This window comes from Dermacentor silvarum, chromosome 8, assembly GCF_013339745.2.
Source record: "Dermacentor silvarum isolate Dsil-2018 chromosome 8, BIME_Dsil_1.4, whole genome shotgun sequence".
Lineage (NCBI taxonomy): Eukaryota > Metazoa > Arthropoda > Arachnida > Ixodida > Ixodidae > Dermacentor > Dermacentor silvarum.
In genome coordinates this window covers 44,199,546-44,214,965 of record NC_051161.1, presented here as the reverse complement: position 1 = coordinate 44,214,965, position 15,420 = coordinate 44,199,546, and the positions used below count along the sequence as shown (strand labels likewise).

At 48.1% G+C, this 15,420-nt stretch overlaps 1 protein-coding gene across 1 annotated transcript in view; it reads right to left on the bottom strand.

The window, feature by feature from the left end:
• LOC119461118 (uncharacterized) overlaps positions 1 to 11,300 on the bottom strand; it is a 43,190-nt gene extending 31,890 nt beyond the window's left edge. Inside the window, exon 1 of the mRNA XM_049672838.1 lies at positions 11,012 to 11,300. The gene's annotated coding sequence lies outside the window, so the exon portion shown is untranslated. The remainder of the gene's footprint in view (positions 1 to 11,011) is intronic.
• Positions 11,301 to 15,420: the final 4,120 nt, after the last annotated feature.

The window sequence follows — 15,420 nt, the reverse complement described above, 5'->3', positions numbered from 1 at the left end:
GCAGATGCCACCGCCACGACGGCGCGGAAGGCGAGAAAAGACCAAGAAACAGCGCCACCGGGAAAGTACATGGACGACGGCGGCGCCAGATATGCTCACGAGGTGTCCTCCGCGACGCGGACCCATGCGACAACCTGTACAGGCGTCGCCGTCCCCAAGTCTACCAGGGCGAGGTCCGCGAAGGCGGCGATGCCCGCAGATGCCACCGCCACGATGGCGCGGAAGGCTAGAAAAGCCCAAGAAGCAGCGCCACCGGGAAAGTACATGGACGACGGCGGCGCCAGATATGCTCACGAGGTGTCCTCCGCGACGCGGACCCATGCGACAACCTGTACAGGCGTCGCCGTCTCGAACTCTACCAGGGCGAGGTCCGCGAAGCCGGCGATGCCCGCAGATGCCACCGCCACGATTCCGCGGAAGGCGAGAAAATCCCCAGAAACCGCGCCTCCGAAAAAGTACATGGACGACGGCGGCGCGAGATATGCTCACGAGGTGTCCTCCGCGACGCGGACCCATGCGACAACCTGTACCATAGCCTCCTCGAGGCTATGCCTGTACAGGCGTCGCCGTCCCGAACTCTACCAGGGCGAGGTCCGCGAAGCAGGCGATGCCCGCAGATGCCACCGCCACGACGGCGCGGAAGGCGAGAAAAGACCAAGAAACAGCGCCACCGGGAAAGTACATGGACGACGGCGGCGCCAGATATGCTCACGAGGTGTCCTCCGCGACGCGGACCCATGCGACAACCTGTACAGGCGTCGCCGTCCCCAAGTCTACCAGGGCGAGGTCCGCGAAGCAGGCGATGCCCGCAGATGCCACCGCCACGACGGCGCGGAAGGCGAGAAAAGACCAAGAAACAGCGCCACCGGGAAAGTACATGGACGACGGCGGCGCCAGATATGCTCACGAGGTGTCCTCCGCGACGCGGACCCATGCGACAACCTGTACAGGCGTCGCCGTCCCCAAGTCTACCAGGGCGAGGTCCGCGAAGGCGGCGATGCCCGCAGATGCCACCGCCACGACGGCGCGGAAGGCGAGAAAAGCCCAACAAGCAGCGCCACCGGGAAAGTACATGGACGACGGCGGCGCCAGATATGCTCACGAGGTGACCTCCGCGACGCGGACCCATGCGACAACCTGTACAGGCGTCGCCGTCCCGAACTCTACCAGGGTGAGGTCCGCGAAGCCGGCGGCGCGAGCAGATGCCACCGCCACAACGCGGACCCATGCGACAACCTGTACAGGCGTCGCCGTCCCGAACTCTACCAGGGTGAGGTCCGCGAAGCCGGCGGCGCGAGCAGATGCCACCGCCACAACGCGGACCCATGCGACAACCTGTACAGGTGTCGCCGTCCCGAACTCTACCAGGGCGAGGTCCGCGAAGGCGGCGATGCCCGCAGATGCCACCGCCACGACGGCGCGGAAGGCGAGAAAAGCCCAACAAGCAGCGCCACCGGGAAAGTACATGGACGACGGCGGCGCCAGATATGCTCACGAGGTGACCTCCGCGACGCGGACCCATGCGACAACCTGTACAGGCGTCGCCGTCCCGAACTCTACCAGGGTGAGGTCCGCGAAGCCGGCGGCGCGAGCAGATGCCACCGCCACAACGCGGACCCATGCGACAACCTGTACAGGCGTCGCCGTCCCGAACTCTACCAGGGTGAGGTCCGCGAAGCCGGCGGCGCGAGCAGATGCCACCGCCACAACGCGGACCCATGCGACAACCTGTACAGGCGTCGCCGACTCGAACGCCACCAGGGAGACATCGGCGACACCAAAGGATGCCGCCACTACCATGATTTCGTGGGACGAGAAGGTCCTTAGGCGCACCGCCACCCGCAAACGTCTTCAATGACGACGACGACGGATTGATTTCATTAGATTATTGGGGCACCCTCGTTCACCATCCTAAATAAAACGAATATTTAGAAGTTCAGCGAGGTTAATTACCTCGCGTTAAACCCTCTTTCAGAGGTATTCGTTGTATCCGGAATGCTAAATGTCGATTGTTGAGTCAATTATTTGTTGCTTATTTAGATATTCTACGCAAACCCTTTATTATATTGTAATTTACTTCTCGCTAACACTGAATCTAGGTCTCGTCATGGCACGCCCATTTCGTGTTGGCATTCGTAGGAGATTACCTTCAAACGGGGGTTAATGCTTAGATTTTTAACGCAATAGCAGATTTATAACAATTTTTCCGAACCTTTCGACCCTCGCATTAATACCGTATACCTCGTGTCTCCATCAGTTATACAGCTTGAAATTAAAAGCTTCTAATGCATTGTATTGGCAGGTACCATCGTTAGCCTAAGTTTATTCAGAGAAAGCATGGGCATGGATGAAATATTGCGGCCCTATCGACAACAAATTTAGTGAATCAGAATGATTGTCAGGCACCTCACTGCGCGTGCTTGGCGAGTTTTATTCGACGTCTTCGTTTCATTCAGTTTTATTTGCCTATACTCTTCCGTGTTTGGCAAGTAGGATGCCTGCTGCTGGATTGGCCGGTATCATGGCAGAGACGGAAGGAAGGAAGAAGGAAGGAAGAAGGAAGGAAGGAAGGAAGAAAGTAAGAAAGTAAGAAAGAAAGAAAGAAAGGAAGGAAGGAAGGAAGATAGATAGATAGATAGATAGATAGATAGATAGATAGATAGATAGATAGATAGATAGATAGATAGATAGATAGATAGATAGATAGATAGATAGATAGATAGATAGATAGATAGATAGATAGATAGATAGATAGATAGATAGATAGATAGATAGATAGATAGATATGCGAAGGTTATATGTGCGCCGAGCGCAAGTACCTATGAAGTGGCTTATATAACCCCCTGTATGGCTGGCCGATACAGTATTGCCACTAGGCGCACCTCTTTACTGCGTAATAAAAAAATAATTTCCTTTGTCAACAAATCCTTGGGATACAATGTTGGCTCACTGGTGTTTCTAAATCACACCTGCCTCTTAAGGAAATACAGTATTCTATTGAACGGGCTTTTTAATCGGGTAAAAACTACACGGACACTCGAGGTGCGCTAGCGCCGTCGGCGCGAGCGTCGTATTGTCCTGGTATCGACGGCGCATGCGCGATCCGCGCGGTGAGTGTTGCAAGACCTCCAGAGACGCGCAGTGCGTTTGGCTGAGAAAATGGCGTAGCTAAGTGGATCAAACGTCACGCTGCCCCAGTCAGCGGTATGTTTAGTGTGCTTACCACGCAGTGGTGCGTACAGCAGAACGGAGTAAGCGCCAAGAGAAATCTAATCTAATCTGTTCATTGGGCGCTTACAAACGCCGACGGTTTTCCGACGGTCCCAACTCGTGCGCCATCAAGGGGCGACGCCTGCAACGCCACTGGCGGTCTTCATCGCGCCAGCTTTGTGAGACGCCTGGTAGCTGTCAGGGCGCTGTTTGAGTTGCGCTGCAGCAGTGTTGTATTGCTTGCTGCAAGCGTATACCGCCATGCCGCAATGATATGTAGCTGGTTGGTTCATACTTAGACGAGGTCTGAACAGCTGAACTGAAAAACAGGGACTAAGCAACACAGAAAAGGACGTCGCTGTACTAACAACTTGTCCTTGTCGGGCTTCCTTAGTTCTTTGTCTTTCAGTTCAGCTTTTCAAAACTCGTCTTCACCATGTCGCCTCCGCGTAGTCTTAGAACGCTGTGCGAGGACCTCGAGCGCAACACTAAACCTTGTTATCGCTTTCAACTCGTCGCCTCGCGGGCGAAACTGCCAAACTTTTACTTGATATTCCTTGATTTAGCCATGCGGTATAAATGTCACTTGACGTGTGCACATTCTTGGCCAATCCCCCACAATGGCTACTTGCCGCTGCGACACAAGAGGTACAGAATCCTTAAATGTATCTATAAATATGCGTCCTACTTAACCGTGCACACACCAGTCATGCACCGTACTTCCCTTGACAAACATCATGCATCGCCTTCGCGTCCTCATGGTATAGCTGCGTAGTCAACTCGCACTGCGTATCCGCTTGATTTGGTGTTTGCATTTTGGCATAACTTGTGAGCGGTGTAGGGCATTGAAATCGAAGTTGTACGGGATGAAAGTTGTGACCTTTGCGGTGGGTGAACATAAGCATTGCATGAGGTTATATGTCACGTAGGATAAAAACAAACGCTGTTGTACACGTCGCCGTTAGTTGTTTAGGATTTAACTAACCCGCTTGACTAAAGTATCGCTTCTCATTTGTTTCAAAATATGTGTTGGATCTGCATATATTTTTTATTCCTTGTCTTCATTTCCTTCCTCACGTTTTATATTTATTTCCATTTCCTCAATTACAAAGCAATCAACCTGACAGTTACTTCCTCTTCGGACCCTCTCACCTTTATTGATATTAACACCGGGCTTGTGAGGGTTTCACACACATCATGCATATTTTATTAAAGCGAAGCTTGCACTGTTCTCCCCCCCCCCCCCCCTCCTCCCCAATCGCGTCGAATAAGGTTTGCGTGACGAGCTTGGGCAGTGAACTCCAAGCAAAATATCGCTTCTAATACAGCTCCAGGCGTTTTAACCGTCATCTGTTTACGGTTGGGAAAGGCCGCCCTGCTTTGTCTGGGGCGTCTGCAGATCATGGCCCTGAATACCCACGCCTCTGCGGATCCTGTGACTTTAACGGGCTATTATCGGCATCCCCGATCCAAAGGCTATACAACACCTAGTGGATGAGACAGAGCCGTCGGCCGGGCATTCTTAGATGGCTTCCTGGAAAATGCTCCCCTCGCATTTGAGAGTACAGTACAGTGAACCTAGCGACAATGAACCCTCTCAAACGGTGAAAGGATGATATAAGCCACGTCCATGGTGAGGCCACAAATTAACGATCCGCCGTTGAGAAGTCATACAGGGCATTGTCATTTGTTTTTAACTCGCTCCAGAGAGATTGCGCAGAAGTCGACGTAGTCCCTCTCTAGAGCGGTCAAGAGATGTTGCGCAATTTTTTTCAAGACGCTATAAATATTCGCGAGGACGCTTCGTTGAGAACAATACGGGACTAGATGCTATCGGCTTGAACCCGGATGCCGGTAGCATGTGATTACGAAGACAAGCTGTTTATTTTAGACAAGGTGTTGTTTTTAGACAAGGCTCTGTCTCATTGGTCTAGAATTTTACCGGGAGGCGCTCCGTTATTTTTTCAGTTTTCAGTTTCGAAATGTCAGAACAGATTCCCTGGTTCTGGGATGGAAGTCTTCAAAATTTAAACACGAGAATTTGTACATAAGATTATTTATGTTGTGCAAACTGTCGTAAAGTACTAGATTTTGGCAGCTGTGAGCAACGAACTCATTGAGCCAGTTTGGGAAGCCGTCGTCGTCGTCGTCGTCGTCGTCGTCGTCGTCGTCGTCGTCGTCGTTGTTGTTGTTGTTGTTGTTGTTGTTGTTGTTGTTGTTGTTGTTGTTGTTGTTGTTGTTGTTGTTGTTGTTGTTGTTGTTGTTGTTGTTGTTGTTGTTGTTGTTGTTGTTGTTGTTGTTGTTGTTGTTGTTGTTGTTGTTGTTTCAAACGTTTATTAAGAAAAAAGAAAACCATAGGCCGCGCTAGCCAATGCATGCAACGGAACCTTTGCACAAGAAACACGCTTCCCAAATGAGCGCAATCTTTCGCTAAAATTTATTAATTAGTATTCTTTCGAAACGCTTCAAGTTACGATAATTGTTAGCGGAAAACTCTGCAAATGTAACGTAGATGTATAGCGTTCCTCAATTGCTTCGTATTATTGGATTCACCTAGAACCTATGGCTGCTATCAAATGTGAATTAAAATGAAACCGAACTCAAACGCGTGCTGTGGCATAGAAAATGCATTGTAGTGTGAAACATTCTGGCACCATCACTTGCATTCCAAGCGTCCCGTGTGCTATACGCGCTCCAGCAATAAACGAAAACTTTGATACAAGAAACACGTCCGGCTCAATCATGAGGTTGTGACTTCCAGCTTACGCCAGAGCGCACTGTGCATCCTTGGGGCGGTCCCACTAAAATCCGCTGCAACCAACCTACGTCGTGTTTACAGCTTGCCAGATGATGACCGTCGCGAGGCTTATCTTAAATGCTTCTGTTATCAGCCTTCAGATGTTTCACTCATCCCGAAGCTGCTATAGCATGGGTGCACGCATCATCGTACGCATCATGGAGCCCCTAGTAAATCTCAACAGCTGAAACTTGTTATATGACAGGAAAATTAATTCCAATGTTCTAGAAATATTGTAAATATTAGACAGCTGAAAGTTATTTTGGCTCAGACCAGTCATAAAAGACGATGCGACCAATTGATACGCATGCCGAACTGCATTTATCACGTTTGTTTCCAAACAATCTTTGTTCATTGCCCTCGGTACGACTCCGTAAACACGATAACGCTCTTCAGCCGTCAGTGTGACCGCCTTTTATAGTTAGGTAATCCACATCGTTTTTTTTTTTTTTCATGCTGTACTTAACCACTGCTCTTTCGTACATATTCTTTCTTTTTTTTTTCACTAAAGGCGCGGTTTCGCAGGGGACTACTTGATGACATCCGTTTATCACGTGATGTATATGGCTAACGTCGAACGCCAGCAGCTATAAAGATAAACCAATGTTGTGGAGGCCGCGCTGCCTCTCGCCTAGTTCGTACAAGAGATGGCTGTTCTGAAACAAGCCAATCGCTCGCGTTTGTTTGGCCAAGCCCCTTTCTCGCGAGCATTTGCGGCAAGACTGACGCTTCCAAGAAGCGGGTACGAAAAATAAGCCGACAAGTTTGTTGCCATATGCTGGGTACGAGGGGCGGAAACGCCTTGGTTGCGGTGCTTAGCACGTTCTCCTCTTGACCCCAAAACGATGGGTGACGGGAGCAATGAACGCGTATGCCACGGCTTTCAGTTTTAAATGCGAGGCGGTGCCGATATACACCATGGACCCGGCAGCTTTCTGCGTCCTCGGTGTTTACAAACAGTGGGCTTAAACATCGACCCTGATGTGGGTCTCTCTCTCTCTCTCTCTCTCCCTCTCTCTCTCCGTCTCCGGGCACGCGCGTGCGTGTACGTGCGTGTCTGCGTGTGTTCGTCTGTGGGCGCGCCTGCTTTGTAACATTTTGCTTACGATCTAACTCCCATTCCCAGGGACAAGCACACAGAAACAGCCGAAGAACTAATACACCGGAAATCTTAATGGGTGTTCGAATAGATAAAGGAGCGTGTAAGAAGCAAGCGTGAAGTAGATGCCCCTGTGCGCCTACTTCTCTGCACAGACGAGCGGTGAGACACGTTACTGAGCTGATCGCACTGGAGCAACCAGCAGAGACCGAACAATGCATTCCTGCGTTTCATTCGCCGCCATAAACTAAAGATGAAACACCCCGCAGTTGACGCGCGAGTCTTGTGTGTGTGTGTGTGTGTGGTGCTTTGTACGTGCGAACTATGCGGTTCGCGTCACCGCCCCGAACGTTGAGACGATGCCTTCCTATGCAGACAAGAGGCGTCGAGCGTTCATGGGGCGGATGGTATGGCCAACATTACGCTTCCGCTATTCTGCAGGCTGAAGAACGACGCGAGGGTGAGCGAGCGGGGTGTGTCTGACATCTGGGTCCCACCTGAGAAGGGCGCGACATCTGGCGACGGGGGTGCTTCTGTGTGTGTTCCTTCCCGCCTATCGTTGCGATGCACGCGTGATATTTGGATTTCTCTAATAGGCACGTTTATCGTATCCCCCGTGATGTGCCGGAAGTGCAACAGAGAAAGGGAGGCCAGAAAGAAATGATAAAACCTGCAGTATTCGATCCCCCTAGGAGGATGGTTGCTTCAACTTGCCCTTTTCGCCGTACGTATACATTTGCCGGGATAAAACGATCGTAATCTTTTTCGCTGGAACTTTGTACTGTATTCGTTTGGCCTAATCTTTTTTGTTTTATTTTATTAACAGTAGTTATCTTCCGAATGAAGAAATAAACAAAGAAAGAAAGGAAGAAATAAAAAATCAATATACGTACCGCATGATTTCGGGTGCCCTTACTTGACAGTTACGGCCGTTGGACAACTAACCAGAGCATACGTATATGTATATACAGCCTCCCGCATTTTTTAAAACTATATCGCGCGAGCGTCGACCACACGCCATTTTAGCGCCTTAGAACGGCGATAATCAGCGAGACCAGCAGAAGTACATTCAGGCGCACTTAGGACTCTCCTGTGCAAGCGTCGTCTAATACGATGTTCCCTTCGGGACGACGCACGACCATATTATAGTGTTCTCGCGTGATATATTAAAATTGCGAGAGGCTGTACATAGCTGGCTGTACTCTCTCATCATGGCCGTCAGACTAGTAACAAACATGCATGCACATAACTCGGCTATACTCAGTAATCATCATCATCATAATCATCACATGCTAATTTTCCCTTTCCGCCTCTATCTTTCCACAGATGAGCAGGCCTTCTTCGGGCGAACCTCTCGGCCTGTTTCTCATTAGAGTTATTTCCATTTCTCTCTCTCGCTCTCTCCCACTAAAGTGTCACATCAGCTACTTCCTTTACAATGAAAAAGTTATGGAATACTGCTGGCCCTGTGGGTTTGTTGCTGGTTAGAGGCTTTCTTCAGAAGAGGGCTATATATTACACTTATCAAACAAGGGCCACTATCAAATTCGCATAGGCGTTAAGGGGCCGTTTTGAAGGCAAACACCGGTTCTCGTCTTTCTTACGTAACGAAAGCAAACAGCGCAAGAATATAGCGACGTGCGTGACGGGCAAAGCATGCATCGCCACCAACTCTGGCAGTCGACTCCGCCGTATATACTCCACCGTTGATACATCTCTCACGTTGCAGAGGCCCGCTTATCGACACCTGTATTAAGCCTCCCATCAATTGATCCCACGGTTTAGGTGATTCTCCCACATAAGAAAAAAGAAAACAACTTATTTCAGAACGTGGACATTTCAATATCCTTTAGCGCAATACCATCGCTTTCTAATGTGGGGCGTGGTAACTGTCGCGTATCGCCATAAAAAAGAAGCATTGAACTCCTCGTGTCGTCGCTTCGTCATGCACGCAACACCGTCTCAATGAAAAGCCGAGTAAAAATGCTTAGACTAGCAGAAAAAGGGAAGAAAAAGGCGCGCTTTCAAATCCAAGCACGGAGTTTCAACGTTTCGTCGGCTCTCTCAGCTTCGGGGGCTCTATAATCCGTGCCGCCTGTGGTATAAACTGAAGTATGCTTTAAACCTTTCCACGAAGCTTATGGGCTTGCGGCTTTTTCGCACACACACACCCGCCGTCGAAAGGAAACTAACACCACATCGCTCCGTTATCCTCCAGAGCTATAGTCTGAGCCCCCTTGGCCTTCTTTCGGTCTCGCTTTTTCTGTCCTTTTATCTACGTCATCTCTACGCATCTCGAAGGACGCGTTTCGAAAGAATGAAAAGCTTTCTGCGCTCGGGGAGACCACTTCTCACGAACGACGTCGTGCCAACCATTATTGCCTATCGTCGTGCTTGTTTGTTTTGTTCTTCCTACGATTTTTACGCCGCACCCTGTGTTTATACAGACTCTGTGCAGAGGCTTTTATCTCGAGCCGTTCGTGGGCGGCTCTTTCCCAAGTGGTGGCGGCTTGCCTTATGAGAGCCACTATGTGGCTCGAGAAGAGGATGGACCACTTGAGGAACGTCCGCGCCCCCCCCCCCCCCCCCCTTCAACTCTTCGCCTCTACATTTCTGCGGTATGATTTGTCGCGTAGTTTTATTGGGTATCGGCTCGTGTTTGTCATATCATGCATTCCGTCATTCGGAATTTTACGCGCGTATGTTTACTCTTCAACTATATTGAAGTCCGCATCTCGGTATAGAGGCTTATTTTTCTTCCCAGTGGCAAAGTTAGTTCTGTTGTAGCCATCAATGTGTGGTATGCGCCGACCGTTTAAGTGTTGTTGTTTTTTACGGCCGACTCCTATCTTTGGGATGCGGGGGAGGCCCTACCAAAACCCTGCGAGAAATGGAACCTTTGCACCACTGGTATAAATGTTGTTTTGATAATAAACAAAAAAAAATGAAATTCGCCGTTGTCCATTGCTTGCTTTTGATGGGACGGGGAAATGTGTGTGTGTGTGTGTTTTTTTTTTTTTTAACTGTGCTTTGACACAGGCCGGCTCTTATTTGGCTAGTTTTTTATGCGTTTTGAGTTTGGTAAAAGAAACAATACGATGACGAAGCAAGTGTCATGGCAAGCGGCTGCTTGTCCAGAAATGAGGACAATTAAGGAATGCCGGGATGGTGTCGGGATATTTACAAAAAACCACGGTGCGACAGTAACATGATTGAAAATCACTGACTAAAAAACATCTAAACGGAGCATATTATGGTTTCAATGTGCTCCGCTAAGTTATTCAATAAAGATGCGAAGAATGTCAGCGTACAGGCAACGCGTAATCGTTGGTCTCCCTACTAATGTTCGCTGATGTTTTTAGGCAACTGAACAGAAGCAATGACGCAAAGTTAGTGAGCAAGTGTTTGCACAAACACTGGCGATCGTAGTATTTTTCTGAATATAGCCTTTCTTGGAAGTTTGAAATGTATTACTGCGGGTATCACTGCATTTTCTCGGTATTAAGAGGCACGTAATTCCGTCGCACTTTGCAAATTATCTAGGCTTGTGCACAAAGATTAAAATCTGTGCCATGTAGACCTATGGCAGCAATAACTTTGCTTGATTTACCATTAGTGTACAGAATAATAACCGTGGTCGATGTTTCGATAAAAAGAAATGCACCTTGATTGATGCCGACACAACGTAATCTCTCGACAATCTGAACCAACCGCCGATTTTCTTCTGTTCTTAGTTCTTCGTTCTTTCCAATTTCGCGCGACTGTAAATTCTGCGAGCGCATCGGTAGAACAAACTGACCAAGGAGCAAAATATTCAAAACAATGACCTCATATGCAGGTAGTTAGCGCCGCCATCGAGACCACAAATAACCCACGAACCGAACGGATTCCCCAAAAAATCTTACCGAACTTAATTTCTCTTGTCTCGACGTCGAAGTCGCCGCTAGCTTGATTCACGCCTCCCGAGCCCCGTCCGTCGACGACGCAAGGAGGGCGAGTCGCTCCCGGATTTCCCCAGCCGGGACGACGAGGCACCCCGCCGCAACCTCCGGACCGAAGAGGCGTGAAAATCACAGGCGACGAATCAGAGGCGACGCGGTCGTCTCGAGCGAGGAAAAGCTCCGTTCGAAGCCCCCCACTGGAGCTGCAAGGGGATCGCTGAAGAAACAGCCTCCAAGAGAGAGGCGTTGGAGAGACGCGCGCGCCGTCCGGCTGCTCCGTCTGCTCCCGAGGATCATCTGCATCCGGGATGCTCGATAGCGGAGTTGGTGTGTTGGGCGCCCCCCTCCCTCCCCCACTTTTCCCTCTTCTTCTCTCTCTCTTCCCTCTCCGAAAGCCCCGTTATCCTTGTGGCGAGAGGGAGAAACAGCGCCCCTTACACAACTCCCCCTTCTCCTCATCTTGCCTCTCTCGCTCAATCGCCATGGTTCTCCTTCCGAGCTCACTGGCGCACGACGGGCTGTTCGTTCTCCGCCGTTCGCCCGCTTCTCTGTGAAACGCGCTGAAACTGCAGTGAATGCGCCATCACATTCTTGTAAACGTAAATACTTTCAGGGGTGACCTTAGTGAGTAGCATTTTAATGGCATCATTTATGTATTAGATGTTTTGCAGGCGTATAAAGAGGGTTGACGTTTCGGCCGACTCGATACCCTACCCTGGTTAGGTGAAAAGGGGTTAGGAAGAGGGAGAAAAAAACACTGCGTGCTCTCAAGAGGATGCGCGGCATATTATTCAACTTCGTGCTCGAAGGACTTGCTGAACGGCTTGCGAGCAAGTTTCATCCATCGATATTCGCCGATGGGATTTGCCTGAGGACCTCTGAGGTGGTTCGCCCTCAGCGGCGGGCGAGGCTTCACTGGGCCGAATTCCTGACTCCGTCTTCGCCGTGCACGATGTCTCTGCGCGTCTACTAAAAGCGAGCGTTTCATGGCATTACCCAAAGCCACACGCCTTTTTTACAAACGCAGGCACTTCAACTTCGTTCGCTTAGAAGAAGCGTTTGCCATCGTTGTCAGGTGACATATTCTGCTACGAAATGCGTGTGGGGATGTATGACTGACGTGCTTTCTTTTGAGGGCTCGTAATGTTTGTTTCCGTCACAAAATTTAATTTCTCACTCTGATACAAGGGGCACTTGGTAGTTTTCTTTTGCTGTGCAAGATGCTGTGGTTACATACATTCAACTATATTTTCGCAAAATAAAGGGCACGTGATATATTGGCGAGTGTGGCCAACTCTTCCCTGGAATAAGTGTTAACGTTTACGTCTTGTATGAGTGAGTGAGTGAGTGAGTGAGTGAGTGAGTGAGTGAGTGAGTGAGTGAGTGAGTGAGTGAGTGAGTGAGTGAGTGAGTGAGTGAGTGAGTGAGTGAGTGAGTGAGTGAGTGAGTGAGTGAGTGAGTGAGTGAGTGAGTGAGTGAGTGAGTGAGTGAGTGAGTGAGTGAGTGAGTGAGTGAGTGAGTGAGTGAGTGAGTGAGTGAGTGAGTGAGTGAGTGAGTGAGTGAGTGAGTGAGTGAGTGAGTGAGTGAGTGAGTGAGTGAGTGAGTGAGTGAGTGAGTGAGTGACGGTGCTTGTTTGTTTGCTTGTTTGTTTAATGAGTCGGCGGTGCTTGTTTGTTTGCTTGTTTGTTTAATGAGTCGGCGGTGTTTGTTTGTTTGTTTGTTTGTTTGTTTGTTTGTTTGTTTGTTTGTTTGTTTGTTTGTTTGTTTGTTTAGCTAGCTAGCCGGCTGGATCACCTCTTCTTTCATCAGAGATAAGTTTGCAATTTCGTCACCGAAGGACCGCTCTCTCAGTAGCCCGGTAAAAGGTACTGGAAGCGTTTACATAAAAAAGAACACAAAAAGGTCGAGTTTGCGCTTTAACAGGCGCGCATCGGTTAATTGGACCCCCGCGTCCCCTTTGCCGTAAAGTCACGACACCGGGAAAAGGAAATCGGTGTCACCGGCTCCAATCACGTCCTCCAAGTGTGAGTGAGTGGGGCTCGCGGTGGTGCCACGGTCACGCCAAAACTACTTCTTCTGTCGCTTGGTGTCACCACTTGCGCGACCTTTAGCGACGGCGTCTGCAGCATCGGTCCCCTGGGATGGCTATTCCTTCTAACGAGCTCAATTTACAGCTTCGCGGAAAGCAAACGACCAAAGCGTGACGGTGACTTCCCGGTGCCAAGACCGTTAAGTCTGTGGGAAAAATACCACCAGTGGAATGTGTTCTTGTTATTCTAGTTTGTTCGGTTTCTTGTTCCGCAGCACCTAGAAGCGGTGCTTGCCAAACTAGAATAAGTTTTCTTTTCCGGTGTTCGGTGTATCTGAATCGTCCGATTTCGTTACCTTCCCACCACGGCCTTATGTAAACTGAAAACAATAACGAAAAGGAAAAGAAAACGCGAGACCAGATTTATGATAAATCTAATGTGTTGCCATTAAAGGTATCTGAACAAAAACATCGTGGCTGCTTGCAAGCAAGAAATACGTGCCCTAGTCGGTTTTTTTATATATATTTCGAGTTTTGGAGGTACTGCATTTCGGAAAATGGAGGGATACGTTTTCCTGCTGTCTAGGAGCCCTTTTGCCGAATTGATGACAATCATTCTTCAACCAATTCTCGTAGCAAAATGTAATATTGGAGCAAGTGTACACGTAGCCGTTTGTAATAATAGGAAAGGTTAACCTGTTTTCAAAGCGCACGTCTTGCGAGAATACTTTATTTTTTTTAACCCTCTAAGCTGGGTGTGCAAAATTCTGTCGGTTTTCGGTGGAGCCTGTGACGTTGCTACAAACGACCAATTTCGAGAAAAATACGAAGCGTTAAAACACAAGCACAGGCATATTCATAGTTGCTCCTGTCAGCGCTCCAAGATTACATAAAGGTTTCCATTTGCCACGTATTTCTTTTTTTTTTTTTTTTTTTGCTTTGTACACTGTGCGTTTAACATATTCTATCAGTGGTAAAGTGTAATTATTTGTATGACGAAGTTAATGTACAGTGTTTGTTATTATTTTATTATTTTTTAAGCTATACAGAAGTTCTAAAGATCGCCTGTGGCAGATGGTGCAATCCTAATCAGTGAAATGGATTACTCGAACAGGCGGACATGCAAGAAAAATAAAAATGCGTAATCGACTGATGATAAAATGCGTAAGCGAATTAAAGAATTTCATTAAATAATTTACGGCAGGTATTAAAATTCACGAATTGTAGCCGGTAAGGTTGCAAAGCATATCGACTTGGCGCGAATTCTAAGGATGGCACTGGTTTTGAGATATATGTGCCGTAACACTTGTGGTGAAAACAACTGTTGTTGCTTACCTTTTTTTTTCTCTCTCTCTCTCTCTTTTAGAACGTTGTTTTACTGATTGAACCACAAAAATAACTGGGACGCCAATGTATCTTGTCGCCAACTTCGGAGAAATAATGTCTCGAAACTGGTGTCATCCTGTGAATTATAAGTCCTTCCAAGTGTATACGCCTTGCGAACCCACCGGCTGTAATTCGTAAATTGCAATATGTGATGTAGTTTAATTAGTTAAGCACTTAATTTGTGCAATTAGTCAAATTATTCAATTACGCATTGTGATTTCTCGGGCAAGTATTGTACGCTTCTGAATAATTTATTTCAAGGATTAGAACTGTGGTATCTGCCATAGGCAATATTTAAAAATTCTGTATAGTCCAAAAAGAAGAGAACACCCGTTATGGCTTCGCTATTTTTTTTTTTTACTGTCTTCTCTATATAAATAACTTTTACAGTCAAATGTTCGATGAACGCTCGTTTGGTCAGTTTGCGTGTCATTAAGGCAACATGTTTCTTGTACATGGAAGCCTAGTGCTGCCTTACTCAAATCCATATACTTTCGAAGCTTGGCCTTTATTTTTATTTTTCAATCTCTTTTTTTTTGCTTTTTTTTATTAATTTATATGGTTTGCTGTGGAACAATGGGGGGGGGGGGGGGATTATTTAAGCCTGCTGGGATTGTGGAGGAATTGTGACAATTTCTCTTACAACCTGTTCTAGCGTCTATTGATTTGTCTCCACTTTTCCAGCATTTTATTAACTCGTATGAGGTACACTGCTATAGGTGAGTCAGTGTAGATTTGCACTTGCCGTGATGTTGGCAGTGGTATTTGGTAAACTTCTGATGGACCTAATCACACAGTGCATCGCTTGCAATACAAGTGGCATCGGCTGATGCGTTTCTATTTCGTAGTTGCTAGTATAGATCGAAGTACGGTGTGAGGTGGATTCAAGCCGGTGGCTCGTCCTCCCTTCAAAAGAGCCTCTGCGTTCGCGTACACGGCACAGTGATTCAGGTACGGT